The sequence below is a fragment of the Protopterus annectens genome, chromosome 3.part0 (assembly GCF_019279795.1).
Source record: "Protopterus annectens isolate FY-2018-M chromosome 3.part0, PAN1.0, whole genome shotgun sequence".
NCBI classification, from domain to species: Eukaryota; Metazoa; Chordata; order Ceratodontiformes; family Protopteridae; genus Protopterus; species Protopterus annectens.
In genome coordinates this window covers 758,856,837-758,884,273 of record NC_056731.1, presented here as the reverse complement: position 1 = coordinate 758,884,273, position 27,437 = coordinate 758,856,837, and the positions used below count along the sequence as shown (strand labels likewise).

At 46.0% G+C, this 27,437-nt stretch overlaps 1 protein-coding gene across 4 annotated transcripts in view; it reads left to right on the top strand.

Moving 5' to 3' along the window:
- GALNT1 (polypeptide N-acetylgalactosaminyltransferase 1) overlaps positions 1–27,437 on the top strand; it is a 1,910,365-nt gene that overhangs the window by 1,222,859 nt on the left and 660,069 nt on the right. The window lies entirely within an intron of this gene.

The following is a 27,437-nucleotide window of genomic DNA, read 5'->3' as shown; positions in this document are numbered from 1 at the left end:
ATGTTGTTGCCTCACAGCAAGAGGTTCTCCAGTTCAATTCTCGGCTTTGGTGCCTTCTGTGTGGAGTTTGCATGTTCTCCCTGTGTTTGCGTGGGTTTCCTCCAGGTATTCCGGTTTTCTCCCACATTCCAAAGACATGCATATGGAGCATTTCTCCCCGGGCCTCCACTGAAAACGGGCTCTGTGGAACCTAATCGGACTTTCCCGGTCAACAAATGTTAAATAAAATAAATAAATAAACAAATGCACCTTATTGTGGGGGTATTCCAAATGCACCTTATTGTGGGGGTATTCCAAAGGTAGAGACATTTGCTTCGCTGCAGAATCACCAGATCCTACGATCGTCTTATAGATACTTTTGCAAGTAAATGCAGTGGACTCATTTTCTGTCCCTTAGAGCAAAGACATTTTCTGTCCCTTAGAGCAAAGACATTTTCTGTCCCTTAGAGCAAAGATCTTTGCCTTCCTTCTCTTTCTTCTGATTCGTAGAAAACTGCTAAAGAAATATTGGCGGATGAGCCAGCCTGGTTCGGGTAGCAACCCTGTGGGCAAGACAACATCAGATGATGATTTTCGTCAGCGTTGCAGTACTGATTCTTGGGTCTTCCTGCCATGTAGAAGCCTGTGACCAGCTTGATTTCTAGAATCTTTACATCATCCAGCTAATGGACATACAAACACCAACATCTGGACGTCAGGGTACAAGAAGGGCATCTGTCGGCACTATCTTTAGTTTCTTCTACCCATGTAGTCCAATGCACTTCATGTGTACTCAGTACACTTGAAGTCTGACAGTCTGCTCATTTTTCCAGAGAACCTTCTTCATCCAGTCAGATAAGTACCCCACTGGGGAAATTCCTCTACAGTGTGGGAATTGATTGAAGTGTGGGAAGGAAATCCCACATAAAGATTTTCACTTTTCTGTTCTGCTTGGGGCCTCAGCATGACTTCTTAAGTGTCCTGACTGTGTAAAATTATGTACATAAACTCTAAAATGTTGAGCTTAGGTACTGGCCACCTATATGGAGACCTCCTTTTGAGGTGTCATTACAATCCACTGCTACTTCAGAGCCTCCACAGACACCAGCGTTAGCTCGCAGCATTCGTACCAAAATGGACAAAAAAAGGCCAAGGACCCTGACATTACTAAAAAAGCATCTGCTCATCAACTGTAGGTTTTAAGTCGACTGACAACCCAGGTGAAGAGCCTTTGTAGCCAACCTGGTCTGGCTCGTCTTGTACCCAAACCTTGTGGCACAACCCCTTGGGGAGGTGCCACAGTTTCCAGTCCTACCTACAAATGCTACCACGCCATGCATTGGTTGGATCTGAGGTCGCTCTGCAGGCCTCAGCTTCCAGTGTCCTTACCAAGAGTCTCAAGAGAGACTCCCTGTCTTCCTCAAATACCAAAGCTACAACTGAAGTCCTGTTCGGATGACCACATCCTGTGGTCACCCTCCTTAAAACAAGATACCTAAAGCAAAGCTATCCACTTTGTCACTGTCTCTGACCAGTTCTTCTCAGACCAAAGCTCAAGATCTCTCTACATTAGTACAGGAGTTTATCACCTTCATGAAATCTAGAGAGCCCTCTCTGTGTTCCACCTGTGAAGGTCCCCTGTCTAAAGGGAGAGGGGAAGTAGTTTTTCAGGAAGAGGAAGATTTGTCTAGCTCTGAGGATGAGGAGGAATGGTCTTACTCTAGCCATTTGCCACCTCAAACAATCAGACTCTGATGCAGATGACACCTTCTCTTCTGCCCCCTCCCGTACCTTTCCTTTAGGTGTACCATGCATAGAACGAAAGACACTTTCAGTTGGAAAAGTAAGCAGTTCTCTAAAGCCCAGACCCACTACAGGGAACTGCTAAGCTTACCTTCGCCCAGACCACTGGCCTTTCCTCTTGTACACATTGTATTGGATGACATCTTTGAAGATTTCGTTTTACACCCTGATTCTGTACCCCCTGCTTCTATTAAGCCAGACAGGTTTTACAGAGTGCTTGAAACTCACAAGCACTTCTACAAAAACCCAAAAGCTGACCTTTCTGTAGTCTTCACTGAATACACAAAAGGTGTACCTAAGGGACAAGACATCCTCTGCGTAATGACAGGGAAAGTAGGTTATTAGACAGGTTTGGGAAGGAAGTTTATATGTCTGCCACCTTGGCAATGAGAGCTTTGAATTGTTAGTTCCATATGCTAAAATACCTTTAATCTCTTCAAGACAAAATTCTGACAGTAGTAGATTATATTGCAGGTACAACCTTATCAGTGGAAATCCATGAGATAGCCAGAGAAGCTTTACAAGTTTCCGGACACTCCCTAAAATGTGGTTATGATGCCTTAGATGCGTCTTGCTGTGAGCAGCTGTCATCAACCACAGACATGCACGTATCAGGACCCATTCATTATCAGATCAGTTAAAGAATGAACTACTGGATACTCCATTAGACAAGAAATTTCTTTTTGGTCCCCCAGCTGAGCAAGTTTTTTTCAGAAACTGGATAAAAAAGGAAAGCAAATTAAATCTCTGAAAGAATTTTGTTTGTCTCTGGCCCCAAGGTACATTAGGAATTACCCTCCTAAACCCTGGTGTTTTCCACCTAGGCAAGATGAAGGGAGGCATTCCCCATGGGAAAAGACAATTACAGTCTAGGAGATGGTAACCAGAATAATCGCACAGAGCAGGGGGATCCAAACAGCCCACCCAGCACAGAGAACAACTGTGACTGTTATACCTCATCCTCCCTTACAAGCCTCTGTCAGGATAACTCTTTCTTCCTAAACCAGTAGAAATCAATCACCAGAGAATAATGGGTCCTCAGCATTATTGATACAGGATACTGTATTCAGTTCAGAGAAATACCACCCTTCTCGGGCATTCCAAAGCCACCAAAGAAGCAAGAAAGTCTCTTACCACCTATCCTCTGGGAGTTTTACCCAAGGATCCATACAGTCTATTCCTGCAGGACAAGAGGGGAGAAAGTTTCTACTCAAGGATATTTCTAGTTCCAAGAAAAGATGGTACCTGGAGGCCCTTCTTGGACCTCTCAAAACTAAACAAGTCTTTTAAAATCCCAAAATTCAGAATGCTTACATTACAAAATTTGCTGCCATAATCTTCCAAGATGCCTGTATGGTCATTCTAGGCCTCAAAGACACTTACCTCTGTGTCCTTATAACAGACAGCCACAGAAAGTTTCTATTATCAGAGACCTTACATGCCTTAAACCACTGTAGAGTGCTTTCACAAAGTAGGTCTTACCTTGCATCCTCAGAAATCCCAAACTATTCCTCAAACAAGGATCCTGTTTCTGGGAGCCCTCATAGATTTGGTTCAACAGAAAACCTTCCTTCCCCAAGATAAGATAGTTTTCTTGACAAGCTATCTGAGCAGTCTGCTTCCAAAGCACCCCATCACTGCAAGAGAATTCCTAAGGATAGTGGGGTACAAGGCATACTGCATTCTCGTGATCTTATTTGCAAATTTGCATATGAGGAAACTCCAGTGGTGCCTGAAAAATGCTTGTGAACAGCATTCTGAACCTTCTGAAACCCGACTGCTTCTCCTTCCAACATGAAAAGGAACTCCTATGGTAGAAGAATACCATATAGAGGAACCCAAGGGCAAATTTCACTTTACCCGAAGTAGACAAGATCATCATCACAGGCAGTTCAGACATAACATGGGGAGTCCAGTTAAGATCCCTGTATTTGGTGTCAACAGCAGAGGAAGTTGCAGATAAATCAGGAGGAGTTACTAGCAGTCTACCTGGCCAGAAACGCTTTTCAACAATACTTAAGCCCAGGGACCCCACAAATCTGGACAGACAACACCACAGTAATATGGCACATAAACAAAAAGGTGGAACTTTGCCTTTCTGTGCATCCTTTCCAGGCAAATTTGGATGCTGGCTCAATAAATGGGACTGACCCTTGTATCCTTTTATATTTCAGCCCAGAACAATACCCTAGCAAATTCTCTAAGCATGGACCTTCTAGATCTCAATGAAAGGATGTTGAAGAGAGAGGTCTTCCTGGATCTAACCATAAAGTGGGAATCCCCTCAATGGACCTGTTCACCTCTCACCAACAACAAACAACTGCAGAAGTTCTGCTCCAAACCATAACAGATGTAAGTGTAGAAAATAGAAGCATTCACTTTCATATGGACAAACCCGTTCCTGTATGCATTCTTGCCCTTACTCCTGATCCCGAGGGTATTTGCAAAAATCAGGGTAGACAATACCCAGTGTCCTCCTTCTGGCCAAGACAACACTGGTTCTCCCTTCTCCTGACACTCAGTGAGGGGAGAGTCCGCATCCTACCGCAGGAAATAGATCTCCTCAGCTGAGTCAGGGAATCAGTCTTCCACCTCCACCGAGCCATCCTCAGGTTAAGTGCCTGGAGGATTGGATTTTGACACCAATGACTGCATCCTACTCCCAAGGATGTGCTGTTCATTCTAAGGGAAACAAGGAAGCCCAATACCAGGAAATCATACCTGGTAAAATGGAAAAGAAATTCCACCTAGTGTCACAGCAATAGCAGTAACCCTTCTCAGGCAGACATCAGTTCAGGCAGAGTACCTGTCAGGCATCTTTAGATGACTTTTCCTATTCCAATATTAAGGTACATACATCTACTATATCAGCATGCCTGCACAGTGCTCCACCTATCTTCTCACCCCCCCCCCCCACACTTGATGATTCACTTGAGACCACCTAGAAGGAACCCTATTCCTGCATGGGATCAAAATTGTGTTAGAAAAACCTAACCTGGCCCTCCTCTGAGCTTACTGCCTTTTTAAAGATGCTCACTTGGAAGGCCACCTTTCTTTTAGCTATTATGTCAACTAGGAGTGTTTCTGAGCTACAAGCCCTCCTGTGTAAAGAACCTTTCACTGTCTTCCACAGGGATAGGGTCACCCTCAGAACAAACTCATTCTTTATGCCTTAAATGATATCATAACTTTATTTAAGCCAGGGTATCCACTTACCCGGTCTTCTACCCAGATCCACAGAACAGGTCAAGACAGATCAAATCCTCAACTCCTTGGATGTGCACAGGCAAATCAGGTACTATCTAGACAGGACCAGGACAAACACCCCTAATAAGGCAGAGCAATTGCTGGTGGCTTTTTCAGGGGGTAGCCAAAGCAAGCTTCTCTCCAAACATACCATTTCAAAATGGATAGATAAATACTTTGCTTTGTTACTCACACCATGGAAAGGATTTACCTGGGCATATTAAAATTCACTCCACTGGATATGGAACAATTACCACTGCTTTCCTCAAAGGAGTTCCCACCCAGGCCATCCTAGAGGCAGCCACATGGAACTCTACGTGCACCTTTACAAAACACTACAGCCTAGGCAATGGCTCCAGGACTAGAGCAGGTTTTGGTACTGCCATCCTGCAAAACTGTATTTCCTATGGTCTTACAAATGACCTACCAACTAAATTTTAGCTTTGGGAGTCCTCCCAAGAATCAGTACTGTAAAAATGACAACAAAGAACATAGTAAAGTTGTGACCAACTTAACAATTGTAGATGTTTGTGTCGATCAAAGCTGTAGTACATGCTGCCACCCTGCAACCCCTGTCTGCTGACCACTTGTCTCCTCCTTGCAGGATGCAGGAGTTATTCTGCAGATAGTCCTATCTCCATTTTTCCTCCTCCTCACTTAAATTCAGTTACATGGGGAGGTTGTGCTCTCCTTGGCATCAGACTGTTTGTTCACTGATTAAAAATACCTGAAGATGACATGCACCAAAGGCCTCCCTTCTTATGCCCTAATGTCCAGACATCAATCTTTGGACATCCATTGGCTAGGGATGATGTAAAGATACTGGAAATCATTACAGTTGTAGGCTTCGACATGGCAGGAAGACCCAAGCATCAGTACTGCAACACTGATCTACTCAAACATCTACACTTCTCGTAAGTGGGACAAAACTGTACTTTTTCCATTTTAAGGAACTGAGAAGAAAGACAACGTTCTCTTCCCCATCTCACATATCCTTATGATGTTATGTGATCCTATCTCGCCTACATTCTGACTGATGGGTTCGGAGCCGATCCCTCGGCTCCGACTCAGCACGCTTATGCCAAAGAGCGAAGTCTCTTATTGGCTGAGCTTACTATATCCCAGGATGCACCACTACCAGTCCCCCAGATCTCATTTGCCGCTAACTAGCAAAGACGTGGTCTCGAGCTGGCTGAGCTAAGTAGTGTCTTTTCACTAACTTTTTCTGTCAGAAATTTGCTAATTCTTTAACAAAAAGCTGTTTTAACAGCTACTCTGTGCTGTGTGTGTGTGTTTTGAAAACTTTTTGTAAAAAATTTGTGTGCGATTGGTGTTTGTTCCGGTACAGGCTCCCTTCATCCATAGGGCCTTTCCTGTTGGTTAATCCCTTTGAACCTTAGGGGTTCTTGGATTCCTGTATACTTTATTCACTGTTGTATGTCTTCAGTTGGCCTTTATTTTAATTGGCTATCATTGTAAACGGCAAGTTAATCTTGTAGGGTCAGTCTTTCCCAACAAAGTTTTGTCTGTGAGAGAGTACTCAGTTTTTCTTATAATGTCTCAGGCTCCTAGGCCTTCGGGCTTCAAAAAGTGCACTAAATGTAGTTTTAAAATGTCTATCACGGATGACCACTCTCTCTGTGTATATTGTTTGGGTGCCAAACATTTGCAGGAGTCCTGCAGCGTGTGTCACGCTTTTTCCTCGAGGGTCCTCCAAGAGAGAAAAAATAAGCTTATATTGAAAGGCCTTATAAAACCCTCTTTTGAAGAAGCTTTAGCATCCTCTCCTTCTCCTGCTAAAAAGAAAAGGGCGTCGGATCCGACCGCCAAAAGACATAGGCAGGCTTCTCCTTCGGCTCCAAGGACTTCGGAGCCGAGGGCTGAACGGTCTGCCTCGATGCCACCAGTCTCGACTCCTCTGGCTTCGGAGCCGATGGCTGGGGCATCGAGAGGCGGGTCACCTTCATCGGCTCCACTGGTCTCGGAGCCGATGAAGGTTGTCCGCTCAGACACTTCCTCCTCGGCGCCTAAGTCCTCCTCGGCACCGATGGAAACTAGTTTGGGTATTCCTTCGGTGCCGATAGTCATCGAGTCGCCTCGGAGCCGGTCCCCTAGCCCCTTGGGGCCGTTGGAGAGGCCAACTCGAACCCGTTCAGTATCCTCTAGGTCATCGAGGATGTCAGATTCGGACATAGACAGGGTGCTCCAAAGACTGTTCCAGTCCCCAGTCTTTCAAAAATTTGTTTCGGCTCCGACCCAGTTGGCTTCGGAGCCGATAGCCCATGCCCGTGTCATTGCCATTCCTCCTCCGACCGCTTCGGCTCCGTCGGAGCAGGTGCTGTTGGAGCCGGTGGAGATCCTAGGGTCGGCTCCGACCCTTGCTCCAACCCCGGCCTTCGGGTCCGAGTTTGGCACGCGGACTTCTTCGGCTGGACCCGGGGGTGACGTTTCGGGACCTATGCTGTCGGTTCCGAGCCTCCCTCTCGGTGCTTTGGCTGCGGGACTTCCGTCTGCTATCATGGCTCCGGGGACCGGACACTCCCAGGATTCTGGGGGTCCGGCTTTCAGAGCTATGAGGAGTGCCTTGGCCAAGTCTTCTTCGGCCATCTCTCCGGCTTTACCGGCACCTTCCCTGGGCGTGGAGACTGGGTCTTTGGCAGTTCCCCTGTCCTTAGGCAGCGGAGCCCCAGGGCCTGAGGGTTACCCCCACTGGGGGTTCCCCTCCTCCTGAGGGTTCTTCGGAGTTGTCTTCAGAGGAGCCCCCAAGGAAGAGATCGTGCAAGAGGAAGCATGTGGACTCCCCCGAGTCTCTTACATCGGACACTGATCTTGATGATGCGGAGGGGTCACCGAAGTCGTCCTCGGATGATGTCTCATTCGCAGACATTTTAGAGATCCTCAAACAACGAGGCGGCTGGATATCCAAACCCCCCTCTGCTGATGAGTCAGTGCTTCTCAAGGCCTTTGGGGCTCAGCCCTCCGCCTCCTGGGTGTCTCCGCCCTTCGACGAGCTCCTGGATTTGGTTTGTCGGAGGGCGTGGGAACATCCAGATACTGTGGAACCAGTGCCTTCTCACCCTAACAAATTTTTGTCTGCCCCACCCGAGAAGGAGTTCTTGACAAAAGGCGTGGCTGTAGATGCCATGGTGGTGGCATCTGCTACACAACAGGACGTGGCAGAGGCTTCAACGTCCGTCCATCCTCCTAATAAGGAGTCTAGGAGCATGGACCGGTACGGGAAGCGCACCCTGACTTCAGTGGCCTTTACACTAAGGTCCCTGAATTATTTGGCACATTTTACCAGGCTACAGAGGGATCTGGTCAAGGAGCTGTCAGATTCCCTCTCGGGTAACCTACCTGAGCAGCTAGCCCAGTCGGTTAGCTCTCAGTTGGCTATCCTTACCTCGATTTCTAACTCGTCCATGAGGCTCATTTCATATGCGGCCGAAGGGGCGGGCAGAGCGGCAGGCACAGGCGTGGCTCTACGGAGACAAGCCTGGCTCCGTTTGTGTCATTTTGCGGAGGCCTTCAAGTCTTCCTTCGCCGACGCTCCCTTTGATGGGTCCTCTTTGTTTGGACCTAAGGTTAAAGACACTCTTACCCGCTGTGAGCAAGAGGGAAAAACTTTATCTGCCGTAGGTGCACGTTATTCCACTCCCTTTCGGCCTTATCCCAAGGCTAAGAGAGGAGGGAAGATGTGGTTCCGCAAATCACAGAAGTTTTTTCCTCAGCAGCAGGAAGATTCCCCTTCCAGAGGCAGAGGATGGGGAAATTTTTCTGGGAGACGCCGTCCCAGAGGCGGCAGAGGGCCCCGCAATTCTGGAGACCGCGAGTCCTTTCGTGGCTCTTCAGCCTCCCACACTTCATGAGGGATTGCCCGGCTGTGCTGCTCCGGAGCCAGTCGGGTGCCGTTTTGCCAAGCACCTAAAAGCCTGGGAGTCTATCACTCAGGACAGATGGGTGCTTCGGATTATTGCCGGAGGTTACACCATTCCCTTCACACACTCACCCCCACCGTCCAAAAAAATCCCGGACCCACCACCCAGTCAAAGGGAAATTGCAGCCGCAGAAGCGTCAAAGCTGCTAGAAAAAGGAGTCATCCAACCGTCCCCACAGACCAGATCAGATCCGGAAATTACTCAAGGTTCTTTTAGTGCCAAAAGACAGGGGACCTGAGACCAATATTGGATCTCAGCAAACTAAACCAATCCGTCATGAAATCCAAATTCGAATGGTCACTTTACAATCCATTCTCCCATTGTTGGAGAAGGATGTTTGGATGTGCTCCATAGATCTCAAGGACGCCTATTATCACATACCGATACATCGGGCGTCCAGGAAGTATCTGCGCTTCAGCCTGGGAGACAGTCATTTCCAATTTTGTGCACTGCCCTTTGGTCTCACCACAGCCCCAGGGTGTTCACCAAGTGTTTGGCAGTAGTGACTGCTCACCTGAGGAGTCTTGGATTCCAAGTGTTTCCCTATCTGGACGACTGGCTCCTGACTGCCACCACCAGGCATCTACTAATGGACAACCTCAAAGCCACCATCTCCTGGGTGCTACCCTGGGAATTACATTCAATTGGTCAAAGTCTGTCTTGCTGCCCTCTCAGCGCATAAGGTTCATAGGAGCAGAGATAGACTCAAAATTGATGCGTCTTTCTTCCTACCGAAAGGATTCAAACTTTACAAGGTCAAGTTCAAGCCCTGCTTTCAAGATCCAAAGCCCCAGCCAGGATGGTCCTGCAACTTTTAGGTTCGATGTCTGCCACGGTTCTCCTAGTTCCACTGGTAAGATTGCACATGAGGATTCTTCAGTGGCTGTTATCGACTCAATGGTCCTTTCAGAATCTCCCCCTCAATCACCCCATTATGATTACAGAAACGTGCAAACGGGACCTCCGCTGGTGGCTTCAGCCATCCAATCTGAATCAGGGAAGACCTTTTGTTATCCCCCCTCCGGTGGCCACCCTGACGACGGATGCCTCCCAGACAGGGTGGGGGGGGCATTGTCTGGGCAGGTTAGTTCAGAGTTCTTGGCTTCCAGACGAAACCTTTCTCCATATCAATGTATTGGAAATGAGGGCTGTACTTCTGTCCCTACAGGCCCTCCACAAGTTTCTCCCTCAAGGCATTATCGCTATCCACACAGACAACATGTCGGTGGTCTGGTATCTAAACAAACAAGGAGGGACCAGATCTTACCCCCTTTGCAGAGAGGCCATGAGGGTGTGGGAATGGGCTGTAGCTACCAACCGTTTCTTGGTAGCGACCCACATTCCAGGAAATCCAATATATTGGCAGACAGATTAAGCAGGACGATTCTCTCTCCTCACGAGTGGTCCCTGAACGAAACAGTAGCAGCTCAGGTTTTCAGAAGATGGGGAACCCCGTGCTGTGACCTATTTGCAACACCACAAAACGCAAAGTGCAAAGGTTCTTCTCCTTGACTCCACGTCAGGGAGGCAGCTATGGATGCTCTAGTCCAACCTTGGCCAACAGGACTACTTTATGCCTTTCCTCCGGTTCCACTTCTCCCCAAAGTCATCCAGAAAGCTTCTCAATTGGGGTCCACAATGATACTAATTGCTCAAGACTGGCCTCGTCAGGTATGGTTTCCCTACCTGAAGAAACATGCTGTGGACGATCCTTGGTTTTTGGATCTAACTCCGGATCTGCTGATTCATCAGTCGGGGCGACAACACCAGTCCCTTCACACTTTGAAATTGACAGCTTGGCTCCTCCACTTCCGACTTTAGTCAGAAATCACACCTTAGACCCGGAAGTAATTCACATTTTATCTTCGGCCCACAAACCCACCACTAAGAAATTGTACCTCAGTAAGTGGAAGAGGTTTGCTATCTGGGCTCAACTCAGGGGCTTAGACCCTATCACTGCCCCGATTCCAGAGGTTTTGACATTTTTAACATCCTTGTTTAATCAAGGATCTTCAGTCTCTACTATTAAAGTCCAACTAGCAGCTATCTCTAAATTTCACGAATCCATGGATCCACCGTTGATGAGCAGCAGATTATGCAAAACTTTCATTAAAGGTGCTGGGCTGTTAAGACCCCCAGTTTTTCATCCTGCGCCTCCGTGGGATCTTGATTTGGTACTTCATGCCTTAACATCTTCCCCTTTCGAACCGGCTGCTACATGTGAGTTAAAATATCTGTCTTGGAAAACTGCCTTCTTAGTTGCAATTACCTCTGCAAGAAGAGTTTCAGAGCTTCAAGCCCTATCTATCAAACCACCGTACTTGATTTTTCACAAGGATAGAGTATCACTTAGGCCTAACCCATCTTATGTCCCAAAGGTTTGTTCTAATCTCTGTCTCCAACAATCTCTAGAGCTACCAGTTTTCTTTCCAAAATTCTCCAACGAAGCGGAGTACACCCTCCATAAATTGGATGTTCACAGGCAATTGCGCTTCTATCTAGACAGGACTCAGCAAATTCGAAAATCAGACCAGTTGTTTGTGTCCTTTTCAGACAATAAATTGGGTAAAACCATCACTAAAGCTACTATCTCCAAATGGATTAGAGATTGTATAACTCAGGCTTATTCCTCTTCAAATAAGCAACTTACAACATCTATCGAAGCTCACTCTACCAGAGCTATGGCTACTTCTATTGCTTTTCATTCCAAGCTCGCTATTTCTGAGATTTGTGCTGCGGCTACTTGGTCCAACCCGCACACTTTCATTTCCCACTATAAATTGGATGTGGCATCTAAAGGGCGAGCATCATTTGGTTCCACGGTACTCAGGAGTGTTTTCCAGTGAGCCACCCAGGATTCAGGTGCTAGGGACGCTGTCCCATCAGTCAGAATGTAGGCGAGATAGGATCACATAACATCTTTTAGTTATGTACTCACCATAACTTCAGATGTTTGGGATCCATCTCATACATTCCTAATACCCACCCTCCTTCCCCCTGCCTTGAAGATCAGAAGAGATTGAACGGTTTTGAGTTCTACTGTTTTTATCTTGTTTCATCTGACTATGTTATATAAGCAGTGCGTGCATGTGTGCATGTATGCGGACAAACTAGATCTGGGGGACTGGTAGTGGTGCATCCTGGGATATAGTAAGCTCAGCCAATAAGAGACTTCGCTCTTTGGCATAAGCGTGCCGAGTCGGAGCCGAGGGATCGGCTCCGAACCCATCAGTCAGAATGTAGGCGAGATGGATCCCAAACATCTGAAGTTATGGTGAGTACATAACTAAAAGTTTCAGCAGCTGGGAAGCCTAGAGCACGTGTGTCTAAACTACCCAAAACTTGCAGCCTGTAAGAGAGTTCCTGATTCCTCACTGGGAATTGTCCCACAGAGATGTTGCGAATTATTAAAGAAGCCAGGACAACCCCACACTAGAGAATCTTATCTAGCAAAGTGGACCAGGTTAATTTTTTTAGAACAGAGGACATGGAATGTTACTCCCAAGGCAGAATTTTTCCAAAAAAAGCCAAAGGTCAATCTTGTGCTTTGGTCATGGTGCATCATGCTTCAGTCTCGGCTTTCAGTTTTTTAAAGGAAGTAGTACATGTCAGACGCACAAGGAAGCCAGTGCCTATCCACAGTGATTCTGAAATGCTTGTAACAGGAAACTCATCTTAGTTGCCATTTCTTCAGCCAGGAAGATTTCAGAATCTGCTGTTTTTAAGTTGCAGAATACCATATATGGTCTTCAACAAAGATAGGTTGTCCATTGGAACCTGTCCCTCTTTTATGCCAAAGGTGGTCTTAGAGCTGGCACTGAACTGAGCAAGACTGTTTGCTTCCCAGTATTACAAACCTCCAGAACAAAGGAGAAATTCTTGCATATCATAGCTGTGCACAAACAGCTAAATATCACATCAGTAGAAGTGAATTTTTCAGGCTAACAAGGCAACACTTTGTTTCTTTTGTGTCTTTCATGTCGGGGAAAAGGGGAAGACATTGTCCAAGAAAGCTCTGTGTAAAGTCTGCCTGGCTACATTTCTTTCCATTGTGATCATCATGGAAAACATTGCAATGCCAGATTGACACATTCAGCAAGGGAAGAAGCTTCTGCATCTGTCTTTTTTTTCGTGAATGTTTCAGCACAAGTATTTTTGACCAACTATAATGCATCCCTTTACACCTTTCCTTGATGTTACAATCGAAACATTTTGTCTAGAAACATCTAATACTGTGGCTGTGCAAAGCATGTGTGCTTCCCCTCCTTTTGTGTATGGCCAACACTCTTATTGCTTTAGAATACTTCCCACATTGTATATGCTACTGCAGTATTAGTGATCCTTATTGCGAACATGGTACAATTCTGTGAGAATGCTCAGCATTATAATAGATGATGTTGCAACTGAAGCCACTATTGCAGTGTTCCTGACATATAGGTTGTCACTGCTGATGTCCAGCTTGGGGCACCAATGCTTTACCTTCCTGAGGTCTTATTTTGATACATGACATCAGCTTGTAAGTGTAGGGGTATGTAGACGGATGTATGAGCCAGCCAGATTGTAGGTTGTACATCTGTCGGACTGATCGCCATTTGGTCATTGGTACTGTTGCTTCACTCGATTGTTTTCTCAGGTAAGTGCACCACTGGGGAGACTTCCTTTGCCTTTTTTGCTTACGCTGTTTTTGTTCAAAATTTGTTAGATATCCGTTAGAAGTGGTAAGTGCGGTAAACAGATTCTATACAAGGACTTGCACACGAAGTGCTTTTTCTGTCTAGGCCTAGAGCACAATCACAAATCCTTCTCCATTTGTCATCCATCATTCTCAAAACCCTTAGATCGAGGCTTTCCTTTTTCAACACCTTTCTGGACACTGAGTCTTAAATGCCTGGCCCAGTCCAAGATGGCAGAATTCATATCCCCAGGCATCTCTCTTCTGCCTAAGAAGCAGCGCAAGAGGTCTAGAACAGATACGTAGTCTGTTTGAGTCTGAGACACTGGCTGAGGTTGCAGAACCCATAGTATGTCAAATTACCCCTTAGTTGTCTGCTGCCGAGATCCCGTCAGAAGCCAGTATGGCTCCTGAGGCCTTACAGACCGCAGATACATCCATTGAATCACAGCTCATTTCCAAGCACTGTCATGGCACCCCCCCCCCCCCCAATATTAGGAGAGAGATCCTAGGTACATTAATAGAGGGTAAAGCAGGGTTCCGAACATTTGCATCTCATCCATGCAGACATCACGCCAAAATATAAAAACAAAAGACTAGTGGTGTGGTCTCTCCCTAGCAGCTAGGGAAAAAGAATGGATAGATTTCTCCCAGTGCTTGTTAAAAGCTATTATGGCTCTGAAACCCACCTGCTTTTGGTCTCCACAACCACAGGCTACTTCTGAAAATCCTTCTATGGCATCGTCTGAAGAAGAAGATGATAATGATTGCTTCAAACCACTCTTTAGTCTATTTATCTCAATTGCACTGTCCTGGACAAATCTCTCTGGGTGAAGAAGATTCCTTATCTCTTGATAAAACATTTTGAATGGCAATCCACTCAAATCTTTGACGTACAGAAAAGGTACTAGAGCCTGTGGAAATGGCCTCTCCTGCCCCTTCCCCAGTCCCCAATCCCTCCTGTGCTTAAGGCTTTCCAATCCACCTCTTCAGCTCCTGACTCTCAACTACCAGTTTCTAAGACCAGACGGGTTTTACAAGGTGCCTGATGACCTAATATACTTTTACAACAATCCAGTGGCAGACCCCTCTGCAGTGTCTCTTGCTTCAGATGAGCCCTGTAAGCTCCTACCCAGTGCTAATGCTACAACTACAGACAAGGGTAGTAGGGCTATGGATAGGTGGAGAAAGAAGGTATACATCTCTTCTACTATTGCTTTTAGGGCAATTAACTACCAGACTCAAATGTGTAAATAATTGAGTTCTGTGCTTCTGTCCTTGAACAATGTTGTGGTGGACACTCCAAATGCAGAATCAAAGCAGCAAATGCAGAATTGACTTTCCTAGGCCACTCAGATAACCAGACACAGCATTAAATAAAGTTATGATGTTGTGGCTTCTTCAAGGTCAGCAGCTACTGGCTGTGTTATGTGAAGGCTTTGAAGCTAGCTTATTCCTGAGGTTTTCATGTCAAAGCCCTTGGACTCCCCCCTTGGACAAAGCGCTGTTGTTTTCTTCTCAGGTTGCCATGCTGTTCAAAGCTGTCCAAAATCAAAGTAAGACTATGAAATATTGCAAGCAGATTCTACTCTCCGTAGTTTTTAGATACCATAGGTACTATCCATCTAAATCTACATCCTCCCTCAGAAGGGACCCTAAGGCAACTCAAATCCCAAGAAACTCCCCTAGGAAAAGGTACTGTGATGAACCTTATGAGTAACCATAGAGGGCTCCCTATAGAAATAAAAATCTGTGGCTACCTTCGCAACACCCCCTCCCTTGCCATCAGCCCCCTTACTCCTCTCTCCAAAAAACTGCCACTTTCTTTGACCAGATGAGAAATTATTACCACAGACAAATGGGTCCTGTACATCATCAAGGATGGTTATGCCGTGTCCTGGGAAAATATTCCTGCTATGAAAGGCATGCCACATACCCCTGACAACCAGCTGTCTTTACTCGCTCTCATTATTCAGGTCCTCCTGAGTCAGGGCACTATCAAACAAGTCTCAAAAGACTTCATAGGAAAAGGAATGTACTCCACAGACTTCATAGGAAAAGGAATGTACTCCACAATCTTTTTGATGCCAAGAAAAGGACAGGAGAGACCCATCCTAGACCTTTCTCTTCTAAACATATCTTGAAAATACCAACTTTCAAAATGGTCTCTCTCCCCACTCTCTATCTTTCATTCTCCCCCTGGCCTTTCTAGTGTCCCTAGATCTTGAAGGATGCCTAGTTGCATGTACATTTTTGTTGTTCTTGCAGGAAATTCTTCAGATGTTCATCGTGTTACACTGCTGCAGTCATTACACTTGGGTTATCCTGCCATCAGGCGGTCCTGCAGTCGGCCAGAGTTCCAAAGTCTTGGTCCGGCGTCGGTTACAGGGGTATACAAGATGCAGCCGACGCTATTTTCTCCAGTCTTTCTTGCCGCGCGGTGCCCGAAGCAGAAGCAGTTCGCAAGTGCCGGTCGGCCAACTCCTGAGATTTTCATTCCGAATCCAGAACCGAAGTCTTCTAAAAAAGCTAAGTACCCCGTTGGGGAAACTTTTTCTTGCCTCAGACCGATGTCAGTAAAAGTTAATAACTATTTCTTGTGGGGAAGCAAATACTTCATAAGGATTTCCACTCCTATTGTATTCCATGCCTAGGCCCTGACCACGACGTCACTGGTTGTCGGTTTTGTGCTAGGTTTAACAAGCGCACTATTAAACGTCGGTTTGATTTTTCACGACATTATTTTGGTAGAAAATTCAATTATACCATGCCGTCGGAAATTCCGACGACCGCAATGCATAAAAAGAGCAAGGACAAGGACAGGCATCGAGGCCCAGAACAGACGACGAGGCCTCTTCTAGGCCGGTTGCCAGTTCTCTGGTTTTCAGCGAGGCGCCTACGCAGCCCCTGACGACAGCTTCCACAGAACCACAGACTGCCTCCGACTCCCATGTGGAGCTGGCTGGGCCTTCGGATGCACTAGGCCTTCAGTTTACCGATCCTAAACCTACAGAGGAAACCGAAGTTGCTGAGCATTCCACAGCTACAGAGGGTGTTTTCAGACCTACCCAGTTAACGATTAAACCCTCTGTTAAATCTAAGCCCCCCGTAAAAGCAAAGAAACAGACACAACTTTCTCCAGGACAGGCTTCCATGCCTAAGAACCAGATGCTAAAAATGGCCGAGGACCTGATCACTCTGATCAGGGGGCCCCATCCCCCTCCTGATAAAAGGCCCAGGCAGGAAGCAGACTATGAATCTTCTGACCAGGTGTCCCTCTCCTCTGACTCTTCCTCGGACCTAGGATATTCTTTATCCCCTTATGAGGATTCTGATGCTGAGGAATCAATTCCATCAGCCTCTCCCCCTGAGGATTACTCCTTTGGGAGACCTTACATACCATGAGAGAGCATTTCCATTGGGAAGGCCAGGATTTCTCAGAATCCAAGAAAAGACTCAGAGACTTCCTTTTATTGCCCCAACACAGACCCCTTGCTATTCCACCAGTTTTAGACATTGTGGATGATGTGTACACTGAATCCAGTTTGAACCCGGACTCCTTACCCCCAGCCTCAGTTAAACCTGTTAGATATTACAGAGTCCCTGACTCTCACAAATTTCTGTACAAAAGCCCTGTTGCTGACCCTGAAACTATTTCTCAGGGACCCAAAGGGATTAAGGCCTCATCAGCAAAAAACCCAGTCTCCTCTGACAGAGATTCCAGAGCATTATACAGATGGGGGAAAAAGGTATATACGTCTGCAACTTTAGCAATGAGAGCCTTGAATTGCCAGTTTCACATGATAAAATGTCAGCAATTTTTGATGTCTCAGTTGAAACAAAAGATGCTACCAGAATCAGATCCTCCTAACTTAAAAGAAATGCAGGATTTATTGCATGCAGCTGAACAAGTGGGAAAACATACTTTGCAATGTGGGTTTGATTCCTTAGAGGCCTCCTGTAGAGCAGCAGTTACAGGCTCTGTCATTCAAAGGCATGCTTGGTTAAAAGAACATACATTACCAGATCATGTTAAGGTCAAGTTATTGGATGCACCTTTGCAGCGGGATGTGCTGTTTGGAGTTAAGGCAGAGGAGGTATTAAAGAAGATGGAGGATAAGGCAAAATCTATGCAAACGGTGAAAGATTTCTTACAAGTTCAGCCTCCTCGTTTTAGCAGAAATTGGCCAACAAAGAATTGGTCCTTTCCAGTCACAGATAGACCTCAAAGGGGCAGATACAGACGTCCAAGAGGTAGAGGTCAGACACAAGGCCCTTACAGGCCTCGACAATGGGGCACACCAGGCCAGAAAGAAGAGGAAGACAGGCCTCAACCTTATAAAAAACAGCCTCAATGACTTTCCACTACAGCTGCCAAACAGCTCTCTCTTGGCAGCCCCCTTAGGTGGAAAACTGGCATTTTTCTATCACAACTGGCATTGCATCACCAAAGACAAATGGGTTCTCAACATCGTATCTCAAGGTTACAGGTTCCATTTCCACACCTTGCCAAAGTTAAAAGGAATGCCAAATCTGCCACCAAATCAAGGGGCAGAGGCTCAAAAACAAATTACAGCACTCATGGAAATGAGAGCTATTCAAAAGGTACCACAACAAGGACAAGGATTTTACTCAAGACTCTTTCTGGTTCCCAGAAAAGATAAAGCCTGGAGACCCATTCTGGACCTTTCTACACTAAACACTTACCTGGATGTTCCGAAATTCAAGATGTTGACACTAAAGCAGCTTCTTCCCATGCTGGGCAAGAAAGCTTGGCTCGTGACTTTGGACCTCAAAGAGGCATACCTGCATGTCCCTATCAGACAAAATTGCAGAAGATCCTCAGATTTCTTGCTGGTTCAATGCACTATCAATTCTCTGCACTGCCCTTTAGCTTATCTACTGCGCCCAGGGTCTTCACAAAGTGCCTGGCACCAGTAATTGCATTTTGCAGGCAAAAAGGAATTCAAATTTACCCATACCTGGATGACTGCCTGATTCAAGCAAAGAGCAAGGACATTCTACTAAAACATCTGGCGTACATAAAAAAGTTAAGTTGCCTGGGATACACAGTAAACGAAAAGAAATCAAAACTAGTGCCCTCACAACAGATAATATTCCTGGGTGCCAGCTTGAACACAACGGCCCAGATGGCTTATCTCACGCCAGACAAGCAAGGACAACTGACTCAATATTTTCAATTAATGGCAACAAAGACCCAACTCCCTGCAAGAAAAATTCTGCAGGCCTTCGGCTACATGGCATCTTGCATACTACTAATTCCATATGCCAGACTGCATATGAGGAAACTACAATGGTACCTAAAGAGTGTATGGTCTCAACACAGTCAAAGTTTGGAAACAGTTATACCACTAATTCCTTGCCTACAACAGGAGTTTCGATAGTGGGCACAAGCTTGTCACCTCAACAAGGGACAGCCTTTCACTCAACCCACAGCCAAGCAGACACTGACAACAGATGCATGGGATTATGCCTGGGGAGCACACATGGCAGGAAAATGTATCCAGGGCGAGTGGCCCACAGAGCAAAGACATCTCCACATCAATCAAAAAGAGATGCTAGCTGTACAAAATGCTATTATAGGTTTCAAGGACCTACTTGCATCCAGGACAATTACAACTAAAGACAGACAACACCACAGTTATGCGGTACATAAACAAGCAAGGGGGCACACACTCCTACCCCCTCTGCAGACAAGCCATGACCTTGTGGAACACAGCTCTAAGCTACCAAGTTCATCTGCAAGCACAATTCCTGCCAGGAGAGAAAAACACACTGGCAGACTACTTAAGCAGAAACATTATGGACCCACATGAATGGGAACTAAACCCACAAATATTCAGAATGATAACGCAAAAATGGGGGAGCCCGGACATAGATCTGTTTGCCACCCCAAAGAACTGCCAATTACAGAAATTCTGCACAAGGAGCTACCATCCACAAGCGTGGAAAGTGGATGCCCTCTCATTCAGCTGGAAAAAACTACAAGTATACGCTTTCCCACCTCTACCTCTCCTTCCAAAGGTACTCATAAAAGCCAGGCAGGAAGAGCCAAAAATTATCCTGATTGCACCAGACTGGCCACGCCAGCACTGGTACCCAATCCTAAAGTAATTAACACAAGAACCACCCTGGATTTTACCACAAATTCCACAGTTGCTGACACAGTACAACAATCGGATACTTCACAGCCAGCTACAGACCTTAAACCTAGCTGCATGGAAAATTCCTTAGTCAAGCAAGCAATGCCTCTCTCCAAAGCTGTTATGGATGTCATTCTGGAGGCCAGAAGGCCTAGCACCAGGAAAGCATACTCGGACAAATGGAAGAGATTCTGTGCTGTGCACAGCCTTGACCCTCTAGTCCCAAACATTCATCAGATACTGCAATACTTAACTGAGATGCTGGACAAGGGTCTTTCTTTTTCATCCATCAAGATCCACGCCTCAGCTATCTCTGCTCATTACAACACGGATCCACCAATTTTTTCTAATCCTTTGCTCAAACAATACCTCAGAGGGGCTAAATACATAAGACCGCCCCGTAGAGCACCTACACCTACTTGGGATCTCAGCTTTGTTTTGGAAAAATTAACGTTACCTCCTTTTGAGCCAGCTAACACAGCAGAATTAAAATACATCTCTTGGGAAACTGCTCTGCTACTGGTACTAACATCAGCATGAAGAGTTTCAGAATTACAGGCACTAATGGCAGTGGAACCTTTCCTCATCTTCCACCGGGACAGGGTGTCCTTAAGAACCAACCCTACATTTATGCCAAAGGTGGTATCAAGTGTGGCTCTAAACCAAACTATTCACTTGCCAACTTTTTATCCAAAACCACAGAACAAAGGGGAGAGACTATTACATTCTTTGGACATTCACAGGCAGTTACGCTTCTACTTGGACAAAACCAAAGCTTTCAGAAAATCTGAGCAATTATTGGTAGCATACGCTGCAGGAGCACAGGGAAAAGCCCTTTCAAAGCAGACTATTTCAAAATGGATAGGACACTGTATACGTTTCTGCTACACCCACCATGGTAAACCTGTACCTAGCAGCATTAGATCTCACTCCACCAGGGCAATAGCCACTTCAACTGCCTACCTCAGAGGAGTACCTACCAAGGATATTTTGGAAGCAGCAACATGGAGTTCTGTGCATACCTTCACCAAACATTACCATTTGCCTTTATACTCCAAATCCAGAGCAGGCTTCGCCACTGCTGTACTGCAGGGCCTTATAGCCACCCCTAATGCCTTATAGATCCAGCCTCCCTACCTCAGCTTTGGGATTCCACCCAAGTGTAATGACTGCAGCAGTGTAACACGATGAACATAGTACAGTTTTGTACCTACCATAAATGTAGATGTTCGACTGTAAACACTGCTGCAGTCCAGGTTACCCTCCCTCCTTCCTCTCTTACTTTCTGGTATTTACCTAGGACATCTACCCTTTATTACCTATGGGGAGTATTTGCTGGTAACTAAAAATGGTTGTTTGCTTTACTTTTGTATCGTTTACTAGCAATTTGTATTGCCTACCTGTTTGGGGGCACCTGACATCTGGGGCAAGAAAAATTGAAGAAAATGGCGTCGGCTGCATCTTGTATACCCCTGTCGCACTGACGTCAGGGAGGAGGTGACAGCAACCGACGCCGGACCAAGACTTTGGAACTCTGGCCGACTGCGGGACTGCCTGACGGCAGGATAACCCAAGTGTAATGACTGCAGCAGTGTTTACACTCGAACATCTACATTTATGGTAGGTACAAAACTGTACTGTTTTTCTCTGGCTTCCCACACTTTCAAGTTACTGTTCTCCCCTTTGGTCTTTCCACAGCACCATAGTTGTTCACAAAGTGTCTGGCTGCAGTGGTGGCATTCTGCCACACCCAGGGAATTCAAATTTTCCTTACCTGGGTGACCTGTTGCTCCAAGCTCCCTCTACAGGAGTCCTCCTTCAGCATCTAGATTTCACTCCCAACTCCTTTCAAGTCTGGGTTTCATAATCAACTACAAAAAATCCTACTTGGTTCCTACACAGAACCTGGTTTTCCTGGGTTGCAGACTGGACACAAAGAAAATATATGCCTCCCACAAGAGAACGTTCACTGCCCAGTTTATTCCCAAATCTCTCCTCTGCAACATACTGCACAGCAAGGGAGATGTTAAGAACTTTGGGTTTTGTGGCTCCATCATTCCTTTGCTTCACCTAGCCAGCCTTCACATGAAGAAACTCCAGTGGTATCTGAAAGCTGTGTGGTCCCAAGACACACACACACACACACACACACACACACATACACCGACCCATTGGACACCATGATCCCCCCTTCTCAGTTGTCTCAAAAAGGAGTTGCTTTGGTGGAAGGAACAGATCGATCTCAACCCAGGACTTCCCTTCACACCCCCTCCTCCTTTTCAAGAAATTGACAGACATCTTGAACAAAGTGTGGGGGCCTGCATAGGATCACACTGGATATAGGCAGATGACAACCACAGTTCTGAAGGAACATATCGATATGAAAGAAATGAAGGCTTTTCTGCAAGCACTGCAGTCCTCTGACCTATGGAACCCTGCCCAGTCCTGGTGTACATGGACAGCACCACAGTCGAGATTACATAAACAGGGAGGCATCAGGTTTTACTAACTGTGCAGGTTAGCACAGGAGGCAAGGAACTTGGCTACCCAGATTGACATCACCGTCACAGCCACATAGATTCCCACACAGGGCAATGTTACGGCAGACTCTAAGACGCTTATTGGTGGATCCCCACAAAAGGACCCTAAACAGACAAGTTTTCCAGGCAATTACTCTTCACTGGGGCAAGGCTCAGATGGATCTCTCTGCATCACCAGCTGTCAGCTCCCCAATTTTGTACCAGGGAATCTTGTCTGTCAGCCTGGAGGAATGATGACTTCTCCTTTCACTGGACAGGGAAGTTCCTCTCTGCCTTCCCTCTACTTCCAAAAATTCTTGTAAAAGTAGAAAAGGAAGCACGCAAACTCCTTTTACTGCCCCCTACCCCCCTTTTGTCTGAGGCAGCATAGGTTTCCCTTTCTATTTCACCTGACAAAGGGAACTTATAGGAAGATAACTGCACCCGGACCTTAGAATGCAACAAAAAAGATGTCTTCTCCACCTAAATATTTCCTTACTCGGCCTGACTCTGTGGATGACAGGATTTTAATCCCTCAGATACCTTTTCTCTGAGAAGGTTGTTAACGTGCATCAGGAAGCCAGGAGATCCACTACTAGAAAATCTTACACAGGTGAATCTAAAAAGTTTTCTTACTGGTGGTGCAAACATGGTCAGGAGCCACTCACAAGTCCCTGCTATCCTGCAATATCTTTGAAAATTACTTCATTCAGACTTGGCTTGCTCTTCCATAAAAGTTCACCTGTCAACCACCCGTCCCTGCCTGCCTCTCAACCCCTTGCTTATGGCCAGAACAGAGGGCAAGCTTTTCCTGAGAGGAGTTCTGCATCTTACATACCAAGGATCTTAGTTTTGTGCTGGAAAAGCTTATGTTGCATCCATTTGAACCAGCATCTTCTGCTTCTTTAAAATTCTGCACTTGGAAAAGTATTGTACTCTTGGCTCTAACCACTGCTTGGAGACTTTGAGTTACTTTCATGGCCATTCTGCCCTTTCTTATTTTCCACAAAGACAGGTTTACTTTCAGAATTAATCCATCCTTCATGCTTAAGGTGATGAATAAGCTGTCCCCTCTATCAGGCTACTGACCTACCCAGTTTCTTTCCCAATCCCAGAAATAAGGGGGAAGAATCGTACATTCTCTGGACATTCTTCTGTCTAAAACTAAATACTTTAGGAAAACTGACCAGCTGTTTGTATCATTTATGAGCCCTAACTTGGACCAGCTGGTCTCCAAAAAACTAGTGCAACTTTAATCTCTAAGGCCACCTCCTTCTGGTATTCACACTATGGTAAGTCCTTGCCTTCCTGCCCTAAAGCCCATTCCACTAAGGCAGTAGCTTACTCCGGGGCTTTTCACAAGGGAGTAGATGCCAGGTCTATCTTGGAAGCTGCTACTCGGTCCTCTGTACACACCTTCACCATACTCTACAAAATTGATGTCTTCTCTAGGTCCAGGACTGCCTTTTCTAGGTCTGTCCTGTCTGGGCTGCTAGACAGCTTGTCTACTCAGTAGCCAGCCATCCTCTCTGTACTTCCTTCAGCTCTGTGAATCACCCATATGTCAAGAATACTGTAGCAGTGATTTCAGTCAGGGCAAAGTGTGGCTTACTTCAGTCTTCTTCTCCCCCTTTGCTTTAATTGTACTCTGTATCATATAAATTGGGGGGTTTACTTACCTATCCAAGCTACACCCCCTCTTAGCTGACCAGTCTGCCTCTCACTGTAGTCTTCAGGCTGCTGGCTTGGAGATGGTACGTCCATCTATATTACCCCTACTCTTTTGAAGTGAGATCATGCATTTGGACATACAACCTCAGGAAGGTAAAGCTTTGGTACCCCAGCCACATGTAAGCAGTGACAAACCTATATGTCAGGAATACTGAAACAGTGATCAGTAGGATATCTAGTGTCAAGAGTAAGTTATTACACAACTGTACTTTCCTGTTAGTAGGATCTCTGCTGCAGTGTAAGCTGCCACCCTCCCCACATGCACACTTTCTCTTGTGATTCTGTTTTTATTTTTGAGAATCTGATATGACCTGCCATGGGAGTAACATACTCTTTTTAGCTAATTTTCCTGCTCAGTGTAGGACAAACTTTCATTCTCTCTTTTTTTGCTCAGTATGCTCATTTGTTGGCGATAACCATAGTCTCCCTTTGTAGCTACCCACAGAATAGGAGAGAGCAGCGCAGGGCAGAATGTCTGAAAGCTCTGGAAGTCAGGTTGAGTGATCAGACATTGGTGTGTGGTGTAATTCCACTACAGCAGTGATCCTACAGTATACTGAGACATTTACAGCTATATATGGAGCATGTTTACACTTATGTACTCTACCCAAGTATGCCATATTCGGAGCATCATCTCCTGTACAAAACAAATACATAATTGGTTCCCTTTTTAATTGAGTGAAACTTCTCTGTGTTCATTGTCTCATTCCCTGTTTTTCTCTTTCAGACAACCTCTTTCTTTCCTTTGATTTCTTTACACACTTTTAATGTTCTTCTCACATTCTGTTTTCTTTGCACCAGTGTTAAGAGGCTCCTTATTAACATCCGTCATTAGTAAATCCACTCAGCCAAAAGCAGTTTAAGGCAAGACATTTATTGTTCAGAATAGTTTGGCAGCATAAAGTGAGGTTTCACATGCACTAAAGTAACATGGGTGATGCAGTGGTGCAACGGTTTGTGTTGCCGTCTCACAGCCAGAGGATGTCCTTCAAGGATGCATCTGCAGTCCTTACAAATGGGTTGTCCTGTCGTCAGGCAGCCCTTCGGTCTGCTGGATTCCAAAGTCTGGGTCTGGCCTCGGCTGGTGTCGCACTTCACCCGACGTCATCGCTGCAGTTTTTCGGGTATAAAGGCATCAGCCGACGCCATTTTCCTCAGTCTTTCTTGCCGCGTGGCGCCCGAAGCAGAAGCTGTTCGCAAGTGCTGGTCGGTCAGATCCAGAGATTACTACTACCGAATACTACTTCAAGACTTCTAAAAGCTAAGTACCCCGTTGGGGACTCTTTCTTGCCTCAGCCGATGTCAGAGAAAGTGAATAACTGTTTATCTTGTGGGAAACAAATACCTCATAAAGATTTCCACTCCTACTGCATACATTGTTTAGGCCCAGACCACGACGTAGCAGCTTGTCTAGCCTGTGCTTCTTTTAACCGACGGACGCTTAGACGTCGGTCGGAGTTTGCTGAACAGATTTTCGGCTCTGATTTTGCCTATATTATGCCGTCGGATCCTCCGACAACGCAAATTACCAAAAAACGCAAAGAAAAGGACCAGCACTCGCGGTCCGCGGTTTCGACCGAAACCGCGATTAAGCAAACCGCGAGTGTCTCGGTTTCGGCCGAAACCGAGCAAGCGGTTCTTCAGCCGAAACCATGCCTTCTACCGAGGCCTCCTCTAACCTGGTAGAATCGGCTTCTGAAATCCAACGTTCTGTTGCGGTTTCTCAGGAATTATCAGACACTATTCCCCTGGATATTTCAACCCCTGCACGTGGAGCTGCTAGGCCTCCTGCAGCCATGTCTACTAAGGCCTTTGCCAGGGCTAAAGCAGCCAAAGCTTCAAAAACTGTGCCTGCCAAACCCCCCTCACACAGGCCCAGCACCAGCTCCCATATGCTTTCTTTGGCTGAGGATCTCATTTCTTTAATTCGTGGATCCCAGCCTCATCCAGACAGGACCTCTCACCCACCTCCAGAAAAGAGGCCTAGAACAGAGCCCCCTGAGCCAGTATCCACAGATGATTCCTCTGATGACTCAGAACATACAGACCCTCCTGAGGCTTCTTATTCCCCTTACGAAGACTCTGATGCTGAAGAGTCCATTCCTTCAGCATCTCCACCTGAGGAATTTTCCTTTGGGGAAACCTTGCATGCTATGAGGGAACAATTTCAGTGGCAGGGCCAAGATTTCTCAGACTCCAGAAAAAGGCTTAGAACCTTTCTACATTTGCCACAACATAGGCCTTTAGCTATACCTCCAGTTCTTTCTGTTGTAGATGATGCATTTAATGATGCTTGCACTGCTCCTGATTCATTACCTCCGGCTCCTGCTAAGCCCGATAGGTTCTACAGGGTCCCGGACACTCATCACCATTTATACAAGGCTCCTTTTGCAGATCCAGAGACTATCTCCCAGGGCCCTAAAGCTGTAGCAGCTACTTCTACTAAAAACCCCCTCCACTCTGAAAGGGAATCCAGGACCTTAGAGAGATGGAGTAGAAAAGTTTACACCTCTGCTACTTTGTCAGCTAGGGCTTTGAACTGCCAATTTCATATGATTCAATATCAAGAGTTTATGCTTGACCAGTTAACTAAAAAGCTGTCCTCTGAAGAATCTTTAGATAAAAATATGTTCAGGATATGGTACATAACATACAGCAGGTTAGTAACCATTCTTTAAAATGTGGCTATGATGCACTGGAGGCTTCCTTTAGATCAGCCATGACTGGCACAGTTATCAGGAGACATGCATGGTTGAAAGAACAGGCATTACCAGACCATGTCAAATCAAAGCTTTTGGATGCACCCATGGACAAGGTCAATTTATTTGGTTCCCCTGCACAGCAGGTACTAAAAAAGATGGAAGAGAAGGCGAAATCTGTACAAACAGTGAAAGATTTCTTACAGGTTCAACCTCCAAGGTTTAGCAGGAACTGGCCCTCCAAGAATTGGTCCTTTCCGGACTCATCTAAGACACAGAGAGGCAGGAATAGGCGTTCTAGAGGCAGAAACCAATCCAGGGGTGCCTACAGGGGACGCCAGTGGCAAGGTAACAACCAGCGAGGCACGGACGCAGCCACCACCACTACAACAACACAATCACAGTGACTTGGCTGTGGCACCGCCTACCAGGGAACAACTAGAAGCACCCTTAGGCGGAAAGCTAACCTTATTTTCAAAAAACTGGCATTGCATCACAAGGGAAAAATGGATTTTGCAAACTATAGACCAAGGTTACAGGTTCCATTTCCATACTCTACCAGGAAAGAGAGGAATGCCAAACCTACCACCTACTCAAAGGGCAGAGGCTCTAAAGCAAATATCTCAACTATTAAGAATAAGAGCTGTGGAAAAGGTACCATCTATGGAGCAAGGAAAGGGATTTTA